Raw genomic sequence first — 16,375 nt, 5'->3', positions numbered from 1 at the left:
CTGAGGTCAGAGTGGAGGCGGACATTGGCCACCTCCCACTGTTCTCCATGTGGCCACTACCCCTCTTCAGGCGCTATGTCTCCTCTGGACTCTACCACAGCCTCCTTGCAGCCTCTCCACCTCTACCTCCACAGAGATCTTAATAAAATAAAGGTCAGTCCACGCATCTTCCTTTCTCAAAAACCTTCAATGGCTCCTTGTTGCCTATCTAAAAGAAATCTAAATTCTTTAGTTTGGCATCCTGTCTTTCTATAGTGTACTCTAATTAGAAGAAAGCTTTTTATAAGCCCAATTCGTCTATATTCATTTATTCATCCAACATGTGGTTATCAGGCACCTACTTAGTATTGGGAATGGTGCTGGGGATACAATGCAGGAGAAAAACATAGGCAAACCTCCTAAGACATATGGGCTAGTGGAAAAGACAGGGCAGATAATTACCGTATGAATTCATAATGACAAGTGAAGATGAGTGCTCTCAAAGAAAGGAATGTAGTTCTATGAAAGGCCATATCAATGGTACTAGACTTGGATGGGGTGGTGGGTAGGCCACCTTTGAGCTCTGAGCTAAAGGATAAATAGACTTCAACAGGGCTGTTATGGTCTGGACATTTCTGTCCCTCCAAAATTCATGTGTTGAAATCCTAACCCCCAAGGTGATGGCATTAAAAGGTGGGGTCTTGGGAGGTAATTAGGTCATGAGAGCAGTTCTCTCATGATTGGAATTGGTGCCCTTGCAGAAGAGACTAGAGAGAGCTCCACCATGTGGAGATGTAGTGAGAAGGTGTCACCAGGAAATGGGTTCAGCAGACACGGAATCTGTCAGAGCCTTAATTTTGGATTTCCTAGGCCTCAAAAATGTGATAAATGAATGTTTGTTGTTTATAAGCTACCCACTTTGTGGTATTTTGTCATAGGCCCAAGTGGCTTAAGACAAGGGCTTTGGACCAGAGAAATATGCCTGTGCAAAGGCCCTGTGACAAGTGGGAGGCATGGCACTAACAACAGAAGGCAAGGGTGACTAGAGTACCAGAGGGAAAGAGGCAATGGTACAGAGGTGGCCAGAGGCCAGGCCATCCAGGAACTTGGTGGCCACAGGTTCTGCTCAGACTGGGAAGGGAAAGGGAGCAAAAGGAAAACAATAAAGGAATTCAAAAAAAGGGGAGGGAGTGGCATGGTCAGGCTTCCCTTTTTTGCTCTAGTAAACTTCTATTGAAGGAAATTATGTATACAAAAATGTGCCAGAATCACAAATGAAGATATCTATGTAACAAGTACCCCAGAATCTTCCATACAGCCCCTGGTAGTTATTACCACCCTCCAAGGGTAAACATCATGTTATCATCCAATTTCTTTTTTTTTTTGAGACAGAGTCTCACTCTGTCACCCAGGCTAGAGTTGGCTCACTGCAACCTCCGGCCCCCAGGTTCAAGCGATTCTCCTGCCTCAGCCTCCTGAGTAGCTGGGATTACAGGCGCACTGTAATTTTTGTATTTTTAGTAGAGACGGGGTTTCACCATGTTGGCCAGACTGGTCTTGAACTCCTGACCTCGTGATCCACCTGTCTCGGCCTCACAAAGTGCTGGGATTACAGGCGTGAGCCACCGTGTCCGGCCTTATTATCCAATTTCAAACTTTTCTTCCTGTTATTGAGTTAAATATAAACAAAATAATATGCATGTGATATTTTGCATCTGGATTTATTAATTTTGCAATATATTTGTAAGATTTTAGAAATAATGAATTATTTTGTCTTTGTTTATATGGTAATGTCTTTATTTTACCTTCATTCTTGAAGAAAGATTTTCTGGATAATGGAACTCTTGGTTAACGGTTTTTTCAACACTTTGTATAGGTCATTTGATTGCTTTTTGCCCTCTATTGTTTTATATGGGAAGCCAGTTGTTAATTGCATTGTTGCCTCTTGTAGTAATAAGTCATTTTTCTCTTGCTTGTTTTTCTATTTCTTTCTGTCTTCTGACTGCTTGCCTATGATTTGTCTAGGTGTGGATCTCTACATATTTATCCTACTTGAGGTTTATTGAACATTTTGGATGTGTATTTAATTTTTTTTAAGTCAAATTCTGAAAGTTTTTGGCCACTGGTTTTTCCATATGTTTTCTGCTCCTTCCTTTTTATTTTCTACTTCTGGTTTTCTCATTATACATCTGTTGGCTTGATGTTGTCCCACTGGCTCCTATGGTTCTGTTCCTTTTACTTCAATCATTTTTTTTCTCTGTCTTCCTCAGATAGATACTTTCTATCACTCTATCTTCGAGTTCATTGATCTCTTCCTCTGCCATATATAATCTGTTGTAATAGATCTTCACAGTAAAATTGTAATTTATGCTTTTCAACACCAGAATTTCTATTTCTTTCCTTATAATTTCTATCTCCTTATTTAGAATCTTTCTCTGTTGATTGTTTATTATCATAATTTTATTTACAAATTTAAACTGTTCTTTGAACATATTTAGAGTAGCTATTTGAAATCTTTGCTAAATACAGAATCTAGGGAAACGCAGAGACAAGTTCTACTATCTGCTATTTTCCTCAGTATGTGTCACACTTTCCTGTTTCTTTGCATATCTTGTAATTTTCTGTTGAAAATTGGACATTGAAAATATTGTAATGGATATGTTAATTGCTATGTAATGAATATGTTAATTATCTTGTTGTAGCTGTTCCATAATGTATCATGTATGTTGTACACCACTAATATATTCAGTTTTATTTGCCAATTAAAAAAATTACAGCAACTTTGGATTCTGATTTCCCCCACTCCATGGTTTATTGTGAATCATGAAATTGCTATCTGGGAATCTTGTCTTCTCTGTTGTGTGAAGCTGCTGAAATTTCTGATGAAATTTCTTACATTCTTGCTTTTTAAAAATATTTAAGGCTAGCTTCCTAAGCATTATCTCTGAGTCTGCATATCTAATTGGACAGAGATTGTGCTGAACCACCTTAAACAAGTAAAGTCATCTGACATCTGCCGATGAATCTACATGTGAGTATGGGAGCTGTATCAGTTATCTTATTGCTGTTTAATGTTATCTCAAAGTTTGGTGGCTTAAAACAAGAGAAAGATTTTACAGTTTTTGTGGGTCGGGAATCTGGGTGTGCATTAGCTGGGTTCTCTGGCCCAGGCAACAATCAAGGTGGTGGCCAGGTTGCAGTCATCTGAAGGTTTGACTGGGGAAGGATCTGCCTCCACACCCCTCATGTGATTGATGGCAGGATTGGGTTCCTTGCAGGCCATTGAACAGAGAACATCACTTCTTTGTCACAAGAAACCCTTTGTTCCTTGTAACATGTGCCTCTTCATAGGAGAGCTCATGACATGCAGCTTGCTTCATCAGCACAGGAAGGGGGAAGAACCAGAGAGAGAGTGAGAGCAAGGCAGAAGTCAGTCTAACCTTGGAAATGACATCCACCATTTTTGCCATATTAGCGTGTGATTTTTTGGAAGCAAGTCACTATGTCAGCTTCACCCAACATGAGGGGATGACGCAGGGTGCTAATACTGAGGACAGCATTTATAGGAGCCATTTTAGAAGCAGCCTACCATAGGAACACATTCAAACTTCAGTCCATTTTCATGCTTTCTCTATTTTTTGCTTTCTACTGGGCTCTTTCTCATCTCCTCTGCATATCTGTGTAGCCTCAGAGTTGGCCAGCAGAGTCTGGCTAGACTGGGCCCTTTCTGGTTTCTGCTATGCAACCATGCAGCTTTAGCCAGAAACATTTACCCCAGTCATGACTGCAACCTCAGTCTAAAGGACCTTTTGGCCCTCCTGCTTTTCTGCCTTGGCAACTTTTACTTAAACCAACATGGCTGCCAAGAGTGGATGTTGGCCAGTGCTCTAAGTCAAATAAGCTCCCTTTAACTGCAGCAGAGAAACTGCCTCACCTCCCAGTGTGCCCCACCCTGGAGGAGCCTCCCTACTGACTTAGCTAGGAGCAGGAGATGGGAGCAGCCTTAGGCTAGAATGCCAGAGATTCTCACTGTCGTTACCCAGATTTCTGCAGTTCTCAAGCATAAATGTTGCTCCAACTGTTGTATGCCTTCAGTTGATTTCTGGAGTGCTGTATGATGGTTTTGATCAATTTTTTGGAGCTTTATAGTTGCTTTTTGGGGAGAGCTTGGCCATAGACACTGTCCCTTGCCAATGCCGTTTTAATATATTTTGTAATACCTTTTTTGCTATTTGGAAATGAAATCCATATAAAACTTAACTTATTTGCATACATACATTTTAAAAAATTGCTATAATCCTCTAAACTAATATAAAAAAGAAAATTTTAACAATACAGTCTCCTTTTGGGTGTATTTCAATATTATAATGTCTGGTCACAACTAAAATAATTGATAATAATTTAGTCATTCCACAATATATCATCACATTGTTTATTATTAATGTATGCAACTTTATTTGCCAATTAAAAAATATTGTAGCAAATTTGGATTATGATTTTCCCCTAAATAGAGTCTTAGGATCTGTATTTTAATGTTAATCCTGGTCAGTTGTGTTGACCAAAAAAAAGAAAACTCTGTAGTATATTTAAAGAGTTTTATTCTGAGCCAGTATGAGTGACCATGGCCCAGGAAACAGTCTCGAAAGATCCTCAGAACATGTGCCTGAGGTGGTTGGGAAGATAGAAGTTATAGGCAAAGGCATAAATCAATATATGTAAGATATATAATGGTTCAGCCCAGAAAGGTGGGACATATATATACATATATTTCTTTGTTTGTTTGTTTTGTTTGAGACAGAGCCTCGCTTGGTCACCCAGGCTGGAGTAAAGTGGTGCGATCTCGGCTCACTGCAACCTCTGCCTCCTGGGTTCAAGCAATTATCCTGCCTCAGCCTCCTGAATAGCTGGGACTACAGGCGTGTGCCACCATGCCTGGCTAATTTTCCTTATTTTTAGTAGAGACAGGGTTTCACCATGCTGGCCAGGCTGGTCTTGAACTTCTGACCTCGTGATCTGCCCACCTCGGCCTCCCACAGTGCTGAGATTACAGCTATAGTGCTGAGATTACAGGTGTGAGCCACCACGCCTGGCAGGTGGGATATCTTTTTTTTTTTTTTTTTTGAGGTGGAGTCTTGCTCTGTCACCCAGGCTGGTGTGCAGTGGCATGATCTTGGCTCACTGCAAGCTCCGCCTCCTGGGTTCACGCCATTCTCCTGCCTCAGCCTCCTGAGTAGCTGGGACTACAGGCACCCACCACCATGCCCGGCTAATTTTTTTTATTTTTAGTAGAGACGGGGTTTCACCAGGCAGGTGGGACATCTTGAAGTGGAGTGGGGTGGTGCTTACAGGTCACAGGTGGATTTTCTAATTAGCAATAGGTTGAAAGAGTTAAGCTAAAGACTTGAAGTCAGTAGAAAGAAATGCTTGAGTTAAGATAAAGGGGGTTGTGGAAGCCAAGGTTCTTGTTATGTAGATGAAGCCTCCAGGTAGCAGGCTTCAGAGAGAATAGATGGTAAATGTCTCTTGTAGACCTTAAAAGGTATCTGACTCTTAGCTAATTTCTTCTAGATCAGGGATAGGCCTGGCTGCATTAACGGAAGTTCTTTACAGATGCAAGCGTTCCCCTACAAAAGATGGCTTTGCAGGGCCATTTCAAAATATGTCAAAGAAAAATCTCTTGGGATAAAATAGTTTCATTTCCTTCAGGGTCTTCTATCTGTCATGTGATGCTATACCAGTGTCAGGCTGGAATTTGGTATCTTATTGCCAAAGAATCTGTTTTGTGAAACTTGGGATCTCTATTTTAACGTTAATTCTGGTCAGTTGTGCCTAAATTCCATAAGGGAGGGACTATACTGAGGCGTATTCAATCTTCCTTCTTACCAAGGCCAGGAATTCAATTTTTCAGGTTTCTCTTGTCCCAGAGAGGTCTGTACAGTCAATTAGGGGGACTTAGGATTGTATTTTTGGCTTACAAAAGTAATCCCCCAAATGTCCTAAACGTCTTTTCGGGAATGGTACAACCCCACTGAAAACTAACAGCATAATCAAAACTGTCTAGACTCTATTTCTGCAGTTCTTGTGGGGGGCAAGTTCTGTTTTGAAAGTTTTCCATGGCTGAAAGTTTATCTTCCAAGGTCTATTTTTTCCCTGAACATTCATGCAAACAAATCAACTTTGAAAGAGAAATGCACTTTCCTCAAAGGATACTAAACTTGGGCTGAAAAGCTTTATTACATTTTTTCTGACTAGAACACCTCAGAGACACTGGTGGTGGAAGGGAAACAGAAGCCCAGGTTAGTTTCCCAATGGGAAGCAGAGGCAGAGTGGGTCTGGAGTGGCTTGGCCCAGGGACTAGAAGGCACTTTTGCTGGGCTCCTGGCCTTGTGGGATAAGGGTGTATTTAGAAGGCATCAAAGTCAAACCATGATGTTAGTTATGTCTCCAAGAGTAGAAACTTTCTTCCAATGATCTGGGCTCTTTAATCTCTCAGATACCCTCCCATTTCACAAATGGCTGCTATTATTAAACTTGAGAAATATCCCTGGCTTTTCTTATTTTTCCTTCTTTCTAATTTCCAAATTCAAACTGAAGTAGAAGCTCTTTTATGGCCTAGTCTCTCCAAGAAACATTTTCTAATTTTTATCCTGAAATCCTTTCCTTCTACTGAATGTACAATGCACATTGATAGAAGAAAAACTTCAGCTGAATTAAATTTAAAAGAGTTTAATTGAGCAATGAAGGATTTGTGAATCAGGCGGCCTCCCAAGCCAGAGTAGGCTCTAAGACTCCAGCACAGCCACATGGCAGAAGAAGATTTATGAACAGATGAAGGAAAGCAACATACAGAAAACAGAAGAGAAATACAGAAACAGCTGGATTGGTTATAGGTTGGCATTTGCCTTATTTGAATATGGTTTGAACAGTTGGCTACATTTGATTGCCAAAACTCAGTAATTGGCACAAGTGTAGGCTACGGTCTGTTTACTCTTCCATTTGTTACAGTTCATGATGTACAGAAAAACATTTAGGCCAAAACTTAAAATATGTAAGGAGGGAGCTTTAGGCTAAACTTGACTTAACAACATTGATATTTATTAATGTCTACCTTATACTTAATTGCATTCCATTCATGCTATTATTCATGAGGCTTTGAGAGTAAAGACCACACCTGGTTCATTTCCACATCACCTGGGGTGTCAAGCACAGGGTCTGCCACATAGCAGGTGCTTGACAACTATTTTTTGCTATAATAAACAAATAGCAAATCAATGTGTAAATGAATGACTGAATTATTCAAATGAAACATTGAGTAGATAAAACCAGTGAGGGCGTCAATCATTGAGTTAAGGTTAGAATGAATCACTGTATCAATATCTGTACTAGTCAAAGCATTTTTAGAAGCCGAGAACAGAAACCTACTCAGACTAGCCCAAGTAAAAATAGCACTAGGAGAGGGCAGGCTATTGCTTAACAACTCAACACAGTGTTTCTCTGTTGAGAAGGAAGGTAGTTTCCACAAAGACATAGAAGTAATGATACCGTGTGAACTGGGCTGGAAAGCCCACACCCAAAATGTCTACTGGGAAATTTTACTGATAATCTTACAACTCAAGGCTCCAGGGTACACAGCTGGGCCTCAGGGTACTAGAACCAGAAACAAAACAGATGGGAGCCAAGGCTGAGGGCTCCACATCCCTCTCATTCCTGTCCCTCTGTCTGTCTAGCTGTTGTGCCTTCTCTCCTTGTATTCTGGCTTTCTGCTTTTGTCTGTATCACAATCAGTGTCTTCTAGATCATTTTACCTACATCCTTTTCTTTACAAGACATTTCAGCGTAGGCGCCTACCACTGTAACAGTGAAAAGGAGGTCTAGCATGACTAACTCTATTTTGCTTCTAATCTCCCTCCTTATGTGATGATTATCTTTTAGGTTACCTGCTTTTGCTTACTTCTGTATGTAGGCCAAGCCAAGTAAGGGAGGAATTTTAGCTCATAGTTTACCTTTAAAGCAAGGATGACAATAGCCCTTTCCCAAAACTAACCCCTGAGAAGATAAGGAGGGTGTACACATGGTTAATACTGTTGTGTTAAAGATTTACAGGAGCATCGTGACCTAACCAAGGACAATGAAAGTTACCCTTGCTGGTACACAGATATCTGTGGTCATCAGTAACCTTTTGACCACCACCCTCTCCTTCCCCTCTTCCCATAACATTAAAGGAACCCCAAATTCATATGAGCTTAAGATGTCTTTAATCTTAAGTCTGTCATCTTCTTGGTTTGCTGGCTCTCTAAAATAAAGTCACTTTCCTTGCCCCAAGACCTTGTCTCTTGACTTATTGGCTATTGTACTGCGAGTGGTATGAGCTTTGGACTTGATGACACCAAAAATTGCATTTTTTCTTGGTTCAAATCCTCCCCCAATACTCCCTGAAAAGAAAGAAATCTCAAGGACTCAGTCCGCTCTCTTTGGCTCAGACCTGATTTTCCTTGGGGCAGCTGTTATCCCAATCTTGTCAAGGGTGGTGGGGGTGGGCTCAGGCCAGCAGGGCACAGTCACATGGTCTGTTCCCATTCAGCAGGCCTGTAGGTAGGGGAGGCAATGATAAACAGGCACACATACAGCCAGCGAGTGAATGAATGAGTGAATGAACAAGACGTGGGGGTGACTCTCAGGCTTCTTCACCCGAGGTTGCTCTTTCCCAAATCTGCAATAGAGACCAGCAGCTACATGTCTTGGAAGCCTTGCCCCTGTCTCCACAGAAGGCAGCTGGAGGCCTTGTCGGGGGCTGGGGTGCGGATTGGGTTACCAGAATTCTACTCTTGCAAATACAAAGAAGTATTAGCTTTCTTTCATCTTTTAGAGACAGAGTCTTGCTCTGTCACCCAGGTTGGAATTCAGTGGTGCAATGATAACTCACTGCATCCTTGAACTTCTGGGCTCAGGAGATCTTCCCACCTCAGCCTCCTGAGTAGCTGGGTCTACAAGCATGCGCTACCATGCTCGGCTAATTTGTTTACTCCTGGCCTCAAGTGATTCACTGATCCACCCATCTCAGCCTCCCAAAGTGCTGGGATTACAGGCATGAGCCACTGTACTTGGCCTTTCTCTGTTATTTTAAAAGATACCAAAGGCCAGGCCCACCATGCCCCAGATGGTCATCTGGTACTGTTAGACATAGTTAGACAGGCATGAATGGGGCAGAAGCAGACTCTCCCCAACGCACTAGGGATGTTGGGTGATGGTTTGGCAATCATCACATTGCGTCTCTAAAAGTGATAAATTGGCAGCTGGCACTAGGGAGAGGCCATTTCTTGATGGCCCACCTCTGTTGCAGTAAAGTGTTAATTGAATGCAGGTACCAGGGAGAAGCAACTTCCTGGGCACATGCATTAAGATATAAAATGGTGGAGTATAACCTTCCAGGGGCACACCACAGGAAAAGGGAAGGAAGCCTCAGATGGGCATGCATACAACTTCCTAGACACACTACGTGTGCTCACCTCCCAAGGGTAAAGAGGGCACAGTGCACATGGGCAGCCCACACTAAGGGAAGAATCATGGGAAAGGGGTGCAAGATGCTGGAGGTTGGCAATATGAAGACTTTTCATATCTATTGTGCTTGGCCATGGGTCTCAAATTCAAGTGTCAGGCAGGTGATGTACAGGAGTGAAGCTGGCTGAGTATAAGGCAGTAGGGAGTGTGTGGAGTGGAGTGAACTGTCAATTACATGCCCTTCCTAAAAGGGTGGCTGTCACTTGGTGTCAGGTTGTTGTGGCCATGTGGGAAGGTGAACCCAGTGTGGCTAGATCTTCTGATTTTTTTTTGAGAAGCTAGAAATTTTGATTTGTATGTGACACTAGTTGGAAACTGTCTTAGTTCATTTTGTGTTGTTATGAAGGATACCTGAGGTGGAGTAACTTATGAAGAGGTTTATTTGGCTCACAGTTCTGCAGGCTGCACAAGAAGCATGGCACTGGCATCTGCTTGGCTTCTGGTAAGTCCTCAGGAAGCTTGTATTCATGGTAGAAGGAGAAGGGGAAACCAGTGTGTCCCGTGATGAGAGAAGGAGAGTCAGAGAGGAGGAGGTGTCAGGCTCTTTTAAACACCCAGCTCTCATGTGAATTAATAGAGTGAGAACACACTCATTAACTTAGGGGTGGCACCAAACCATTCGTGAGGGATCCACCCCCATGACCCAAACACCTTTCACCAGGTGAAACATTGGAAATCACATTTCAACCTGAGATTTGGCAGGGACAAATGTCCAAACTGTAACAGGAACAAATTTGAAAAGAAATGTTGGCCAAGAGCGATGACGCATGCCTATAGTAGCAGCACTTTGGGAGGCTGAGGTGGGAGAATTGCTTGAGGCCAGGAGTTTTGAGGCCAGCCTGGGCAACATAATGAAACCCTTATAGCTACAAAAAAAAATACAAGAAATTAAAAATTAGCTGGGTGTGATGGTGTGCACCGATAGTCCCAGCTACTCAGGAGGCTGAAGCAGGAGGCTGAACCCACGAGTTCAAGGTTATAGTGAGCTATGATTGTGACACTGCACTCCAGTCTGGGCAATGGTGAGAACTTGTTGCAAAAAAAAAAAAAAAAGGCATGCTAATTTTTGTTATTATTATTTGGACAAAACTCATGTGATCCTGCTCAGGCCGATCTGCAATCTCTGCCTCTTTCAACCCTCACCACAGCTAGGAGGCACATCAGGCCAAGTGACTGCAGATGAAACTGAAGCACAGAGATGGGGAGGCTACTTATTCAAGTCTACTAGGCTGGGAATAAGAACACTCAGGACTTGAACCCAGTTCTCCTGGCCCCCAGTCCAGTGGGGTTCCACAAGAGAAGAGTCTGAGAAACAGGGGTCAGGCAGCAGTCATCCCTCAAGGATGAGGGGGCCTTGAAAGTGGAGAAAGGTCTGAACACATCTCCAGCCCTGGGGTGTTCATGGCGGTGAAATCCACAGGATTTTTCACCTTGGTGCTGCACAATTCCTGAAGAGATGGGGCAGATGTCTTGTTTTTATTTTGTCCTACTTTCTGCCATTTTAATATCCAGTATCATTGCAATAAACAAAAACCATCTAAAGAATATATAATCTTATTAGTGAGAACTGGCTTCCCTGCGGCTGGTCTAAGTTCCAGAGAAAAGCCATTGGTCCCCCTGTCTCAGCAGGGCATCTCAGGCGAGTGGCTCTGACTCTTGGAATGCCACATCTGCCCTATTTTCTAGGACATTCCAAGCAAATGTCTCAATTAGGCCGCAGGATGGATGTGCTGTGGAGTGTGCTGTGATTTACATATTCAGAGCCCTGCAGTCTCTTTTGCCCTAGAAATGTCCTTCCTTGGCTCTGCAGGGCCCTTGAGGAGACTACTGGCTTCCCAGGGGGCACATGCCTTGGGGCTGGATGCCTGCGAGGGTGATGTTAAAGACCAGGCAAGTAGCAATGTGGAACTGTGGAAATCAGGCTGATCCAGGAGCCAGGGATATTCTATGAGGCCTATTGGGCTCTGTGTCCATTTACTGGATGACCTTGGGCTTGCTATGTTCCCTCTTTAGTCTTGCCCTTCTGCTATGAAGTGAAAAGGATTCGATTAGGGGTTGCAAACTGGTGCAAGTTGTATTAGTTTGTTCTCACGCTTATAAAGACATGCCCAAGACTGGGTAATTTATAAAGGAAAGAGGTTTAATTGACTCACAGTTCCGCATAGCTGGGGAGGCCTCACAGTCATGGCAGAACATGAATGAGGAGCAAAGTCACGTCTTACATGGATGGTGGCAGGCAAGAGAGCTGGTGGGGGGAACTCCCACGTGCAAAAACATCAGATCTCGTGAGACATAGTCACTACCACGAGAATAGTATGGGGGAAACCACCCCCATAATTCAATTATCTCCACCTGGCCCCACCCTTGACACATGGGGATTATTACAATTCAAGCTGAGATTTGGGTGGGGACACAGCCAAACCATATTAAAGTGATATTTAGCTCACACATGTATTTTATTCAACCTGCAAAGTGTTTTAGAAATCAGGGAATTCACACACACACACACATTCAGATTTCTGATTTGTTTAAGTAAATAAACAGTCTGATATGACTGGGCCTGGATAGCACTGGCCCCCTTGAGCAGTGGGGATGCTACCTGTTGCTATAATCCCACCTGGCCAGCTTCACCCATTTATGGAATCTGCTTGTCCCTTGAAGACATTTGTGTTTGTGACCCCTGGATTAGGTAATAATCCCACCCACTTTACTGTTACAAGGACAAAGTTGTATCTCCCTATCTTTAATCTGGAGAAGTAGAGATTCTTACCCCATTTTATAGGTTTGGAGCCCAAGGCTCCAAGACACATGTTCACCCAGGCTGTCAGTTACTATGAGGCGCAGCTGCACTCACACCTGTCTGAGCTCAAGCCCCATCTCCTTCCAGGCTCTCATTGGGTGGGGGGTTTATCTCCAGTGCACACCTGAGCTGACTGAGGCTAAGGGTCCTTCTAGGTCTCATTGCTAGTGAAACCCTGACACTTCACTGCTTGCCACTTGCAGGACAGAGGGAAAGGCTAAGGGGTTGGGAACACCTGGAAAGTTCTCTGGTGCACCTGTTCTTGCACTCCACAGGGGGACTAGAAGGGAGAGGGAGGCCTTTGGGATAAGGGATTTACAGAGAGGCTAGGCAGGGCAGTGGACAGAGTGCAAGGCTGGGCATCAGGGGATTCACTGACTCCGTTCCTTTCCTTGGGGCCTCCTGATCTCATGACTATAGGGAGGCCAGTTTTTCATAGACCTCATTTTCCTCATCTGTAAAATGGCATTGACATCACCCTTGCTTCTCTTGTGGAGGTGCTCGTGAGACAACCGAGGGCTTTGCAAAGTTGCAGAAACTCGAGGCACATGATAGCATGATGACAGAGCATCAGAGTTAAGAGCACAGGCTCTGTAGGCAAATCCACCATGTGCAAGCTGTGTGCCCTCAGGCAGGATGCTTAACCTTTCTGGGCTAAGTTTTGTGTTCTGTAAAATAAAGTCAATAATCCCTATGCCGAGCAACTGTGGGCATCCAATGAGATATCTCTACCAAGTGCCAGGCACAGAGTAGGTGCTTCATACAGAACATGGACAAACACATGGGCCTATGATGGCCAAGGGTGGGAGCGATGCTGAAATGCACAGAATGAAGGCCCTGGGAAGGCCAGACCAGGGGGACCAGTGCAGGGGGATAAGCACAGAAACAACTTCAGCAAAGTCCAGGCAATGTCCTCACCCTGGTTCCTCCTCCTGCAGGTCATCATCACCACAGCTGGAGCAAGGAGGCAAGAATCCATGAGGAGGTGCTTTGGGGCTGGGCATAGGCTCTCGGAGGGTTTGTCCTGCTCCAGGATGATAACTCAGGGCTCATTTCCTTCTTTTACCAGTCTCCTAGAGAAAGCCCAGCCTGGTAGGCTAGAAGTCTGGCCCAGTGGGTAGACAGAGGGTGACTGACCCCAGATTCTGGGCAACTTGATCAAGCGGGGGTGGTTTAGTCTGGCCACCTTAAGCTAGTCCTGCTCCATACTGGCGGCCTGGTTGACAAGTCCCAGTCCGGTTATAATCATTGTAATTTAAGTACTAATAACCCCCAATCCTCCGCTGCCCTCAAGGGAGTGGCCTCTTATGGTGGCGCACACTGCAGGAAGGGATGCCGGAGGCTGCCTTTCTGTTTTATAGGAAGCCATCCTGCGGAAGCAGCCTTGCAATTCTCTCCTTGAAAAAAAAGCCCTGGGTGTGAAGTCTTTGTGCATAGAGGTGGGGAGAGGAGGCTGAGCTGACCCCTGCTCATAGGTGTCCCAGCTTTCTTGTTGTTTGACCCTAGGATATGAGAGTTAGGTTGAGAGTGAGGGTTGGGGCTGGGATTAAGGCTGCCAGGCCCTGGAGGAAACATCTGGGGTGTGATACGAGGCTGATACTGGTTTTTGGGTGCTGTGGTCTCATCCACTGCCAACCAGGCACTATGCTAGACGTTTCTATGTATTTTCTCATTTAATCCTCCCAACGAACTGGCAAAAGAGGTATTATAATCCCCACATGATAGCTGGAGAAATCAAGTGTCAAGGAGGTGAAGTTGCTGACTGAGTTCCCACCAGTGGCAGGGAACAGAGTCCCCATTTCTCTTGCTTCTCAGGAAACTGGAATTCTTTTCCTCATTGCATAGCTGAAGAGACTGCAGCCCGGGAAGGGAAGCAATGGTGCCACAGCCAATCAGTGGAGGGTCAAGAATTGAAGCAAGTCCCCAGGTCTCGAATCCACAGCCCTTTCTAGTTAGCCCAATGGGGAAGGCCCTCATGATGGAACTGCCAGCCCCTTTGAAAAGCTTCACATAGGTGTTTTGCCAGTTCTTGTCCCCAGAGGCATCTTGTCTATGCAGTCCTGCAAAAAAAGAGGCCAGCTTTTCTGTCCTCTGACAGGGGCTAATGGAGTGTAACAGGCATGTGCATGAACTCGGGGGCCAAGTCACTAAGATTTGAATCCCAGCTCTGCCACTGGGCATCTTTGACAAGTACAGAAACAACAGCAATAAAACCCTTTCTGCCTCCCTCTCCTCCTCCGTAAAATGGGATAAAATGATATGACAAATCTCATAGATCACTGTTTAGAGTTCTGAAATCGGGCCACAGGTGTGAAGTGCTTACAGCAGTACCTGGCATATGAAATTGCCAGCCGCCATTGTTTTGGTGCATGTGAACAGTGGTGTGGAGCTGCAGAGAGAACATGGGGGGCTGGGTTCCCACCCCCAAGCCCCTCCACTCCCTGAGTCTGAGTTTCCCTGCTGCTGCTCAGTTTCTTAGCACCCACTCGCCTCCAATTCCGAATCTGCGATTTTGCTGTGCCAGAGGAGTTTCTCAGTGACCCAGCACAAGCATTCATCTTTTCAGTGCATGGGACACATAGCATCACACGGGTCTCCCTCTGTAGCATGTGAGCCCACATGTTCAGCTCCCCTTGGTATTCCATGGCTGCACTTATTTCACCTCTTCCCTCTCATCTGTTCCCACAAAGCATCACTGAGACCCCGTGGGAGCCAGGCCCTGCACCAGAGATAGACGCTGCCCTGCAGGAGCTCTCATTCGGGGGTGATTTTGCCCCCTCCAAACTCCAGCAGACAGTTGGCAATGTGTGTAAACATTTTTGGTTTGGTGGGTGCTACTGGCACCTGTGGAGCTCTGCTTACTTAGAATGCGACCTGGAGGGAGCTCCTACGTGTCTTTTCGTGCTGCCCCGGCCCTCCGTACCCCAAGGCTCTGTGGCTCTGAGTCCCCAGCTTTCTTCACCTAGAAAGATCGCCTGGGATATGGGAGCCTAAGTCACAGCTCACGTTTATGGCCCTTCCTTTCTTCCCTGTGAAGAAGTGTCTCTCTGTTTTGCAAGCTAATAGTGTTGTTAATAGTTCCCATATGCTTATTGTGTTCAAAATCTTTATGTGGATTAATCCTCACCACCACCCTAGGAGGTATGTGTTATGATTAACCCAAATTTTGCAGGTAAGGTAATTGAGGAAGAGAAGTTAAAAATTGTGTCTCTGGTCACACAGGCAATAAGGGAGCTGTGGTGTGCACTCCAGCCAGGGATGCCGCTAAGCACCCTGCCAGGCACAGGGCAGCCTCTATGACAAAAAATTTTTCAGCCAAAATTGTCCATAGTGCTGAGGTTGGGAAATTCTAGTCTGTTGGACAACACAGACATGTGGCTGAATGGTTAAATTAAATGTGAGAAGCCTACGGCAGAAGTAGGGACAGAATTATTTCGAGGTCCAGAAGTGGGGGGAATAACGGCATCAGAGGGAAGCAAAGGCAGCGCCCATGGGGGAAGTGACAACATCCTGTCTCCTCTGTGTCTCAAATATGTTCCTGAGCTTCAGTTGATTTTGTAGAGCCTGCAAATACAGCCCTTCTGACAGTTGAAGCCCCATCTGCTCTGGTAATTTCATTTGTACTCCTGGATCCAGCCATGCCTGAATTCTTGTACTCTCTGGTCATGTGGCACCTCTAGGTTTCTTTATTCCTTAGACTTGTTCGAGTTTAGTTCTAATAAATAGATAAACATTATGCTGGTAACACACTTACATATCTTGGGCAGAGTTTGCTTCTCCCCTAAACACCTGATGGCCCCCCAACTCATGTCTGCTCTCTTCCTCCTTCCTATGGTATATTATTTATCCTATGGTTGGTGGCTTCCATTAGGGCTGCAGAAGTGGCAGCTGCCATCCCTGCAGCATCAAAATATCCAAGCATCAATTGCGCAACTGAAGTGTTCCATCAGCCCGGACTGGGGACGCCATGATCAGATGTGGTTCGTGGAACAGCTGCCCGTGCAGGGCTGGCAGTTAATTAAAAGCCCCACGCACTTA

The 16,375-nt window shown here is 44.7% G+C and overlaps 1 long non-coding RNA gene across 1 annotated transcript; it reads left to right on the top strand.

The window, feature by feature from the left end:
* The first annotated feature begins 17 nt into the window (after positions 1–17).
* LOC129527794 (uncharacterized) lies at positions 18–14,534 on the top strand. Its single transcript, XR_008672863.2, has 3 exons — positions 18–153; positions 13,276–13,322; positions 14,153–14,534. It is a non-coding gene; the product is annotated as an uncharacterized lncRNA (long non-coding RNA).
* The last annotated feature ends 1,841 nt before the right edge of the window (positions 14,535–16,375 follow it).

The sequence above is a fragment of the Gorilla gorilla genome, chromosome 18, assembly GCF_029281585.2.
Source record: "Gorilla gorilla gorilla isolate KB3781 chromosome 18, NHGRI_mGorGor1-v2.1_pri, whole genome shotgun sequence".
Lineage (NCBI taxonomy): Eukaryota > Metazoa > Chordata > Mammalia > Primates > Hominidae > Gorilla > Gorilla gorilla.
Note: the sequence above shows the minus strand (reverse complement) of the source record. Positions and strands in the feature narration are given on the sequence as shown.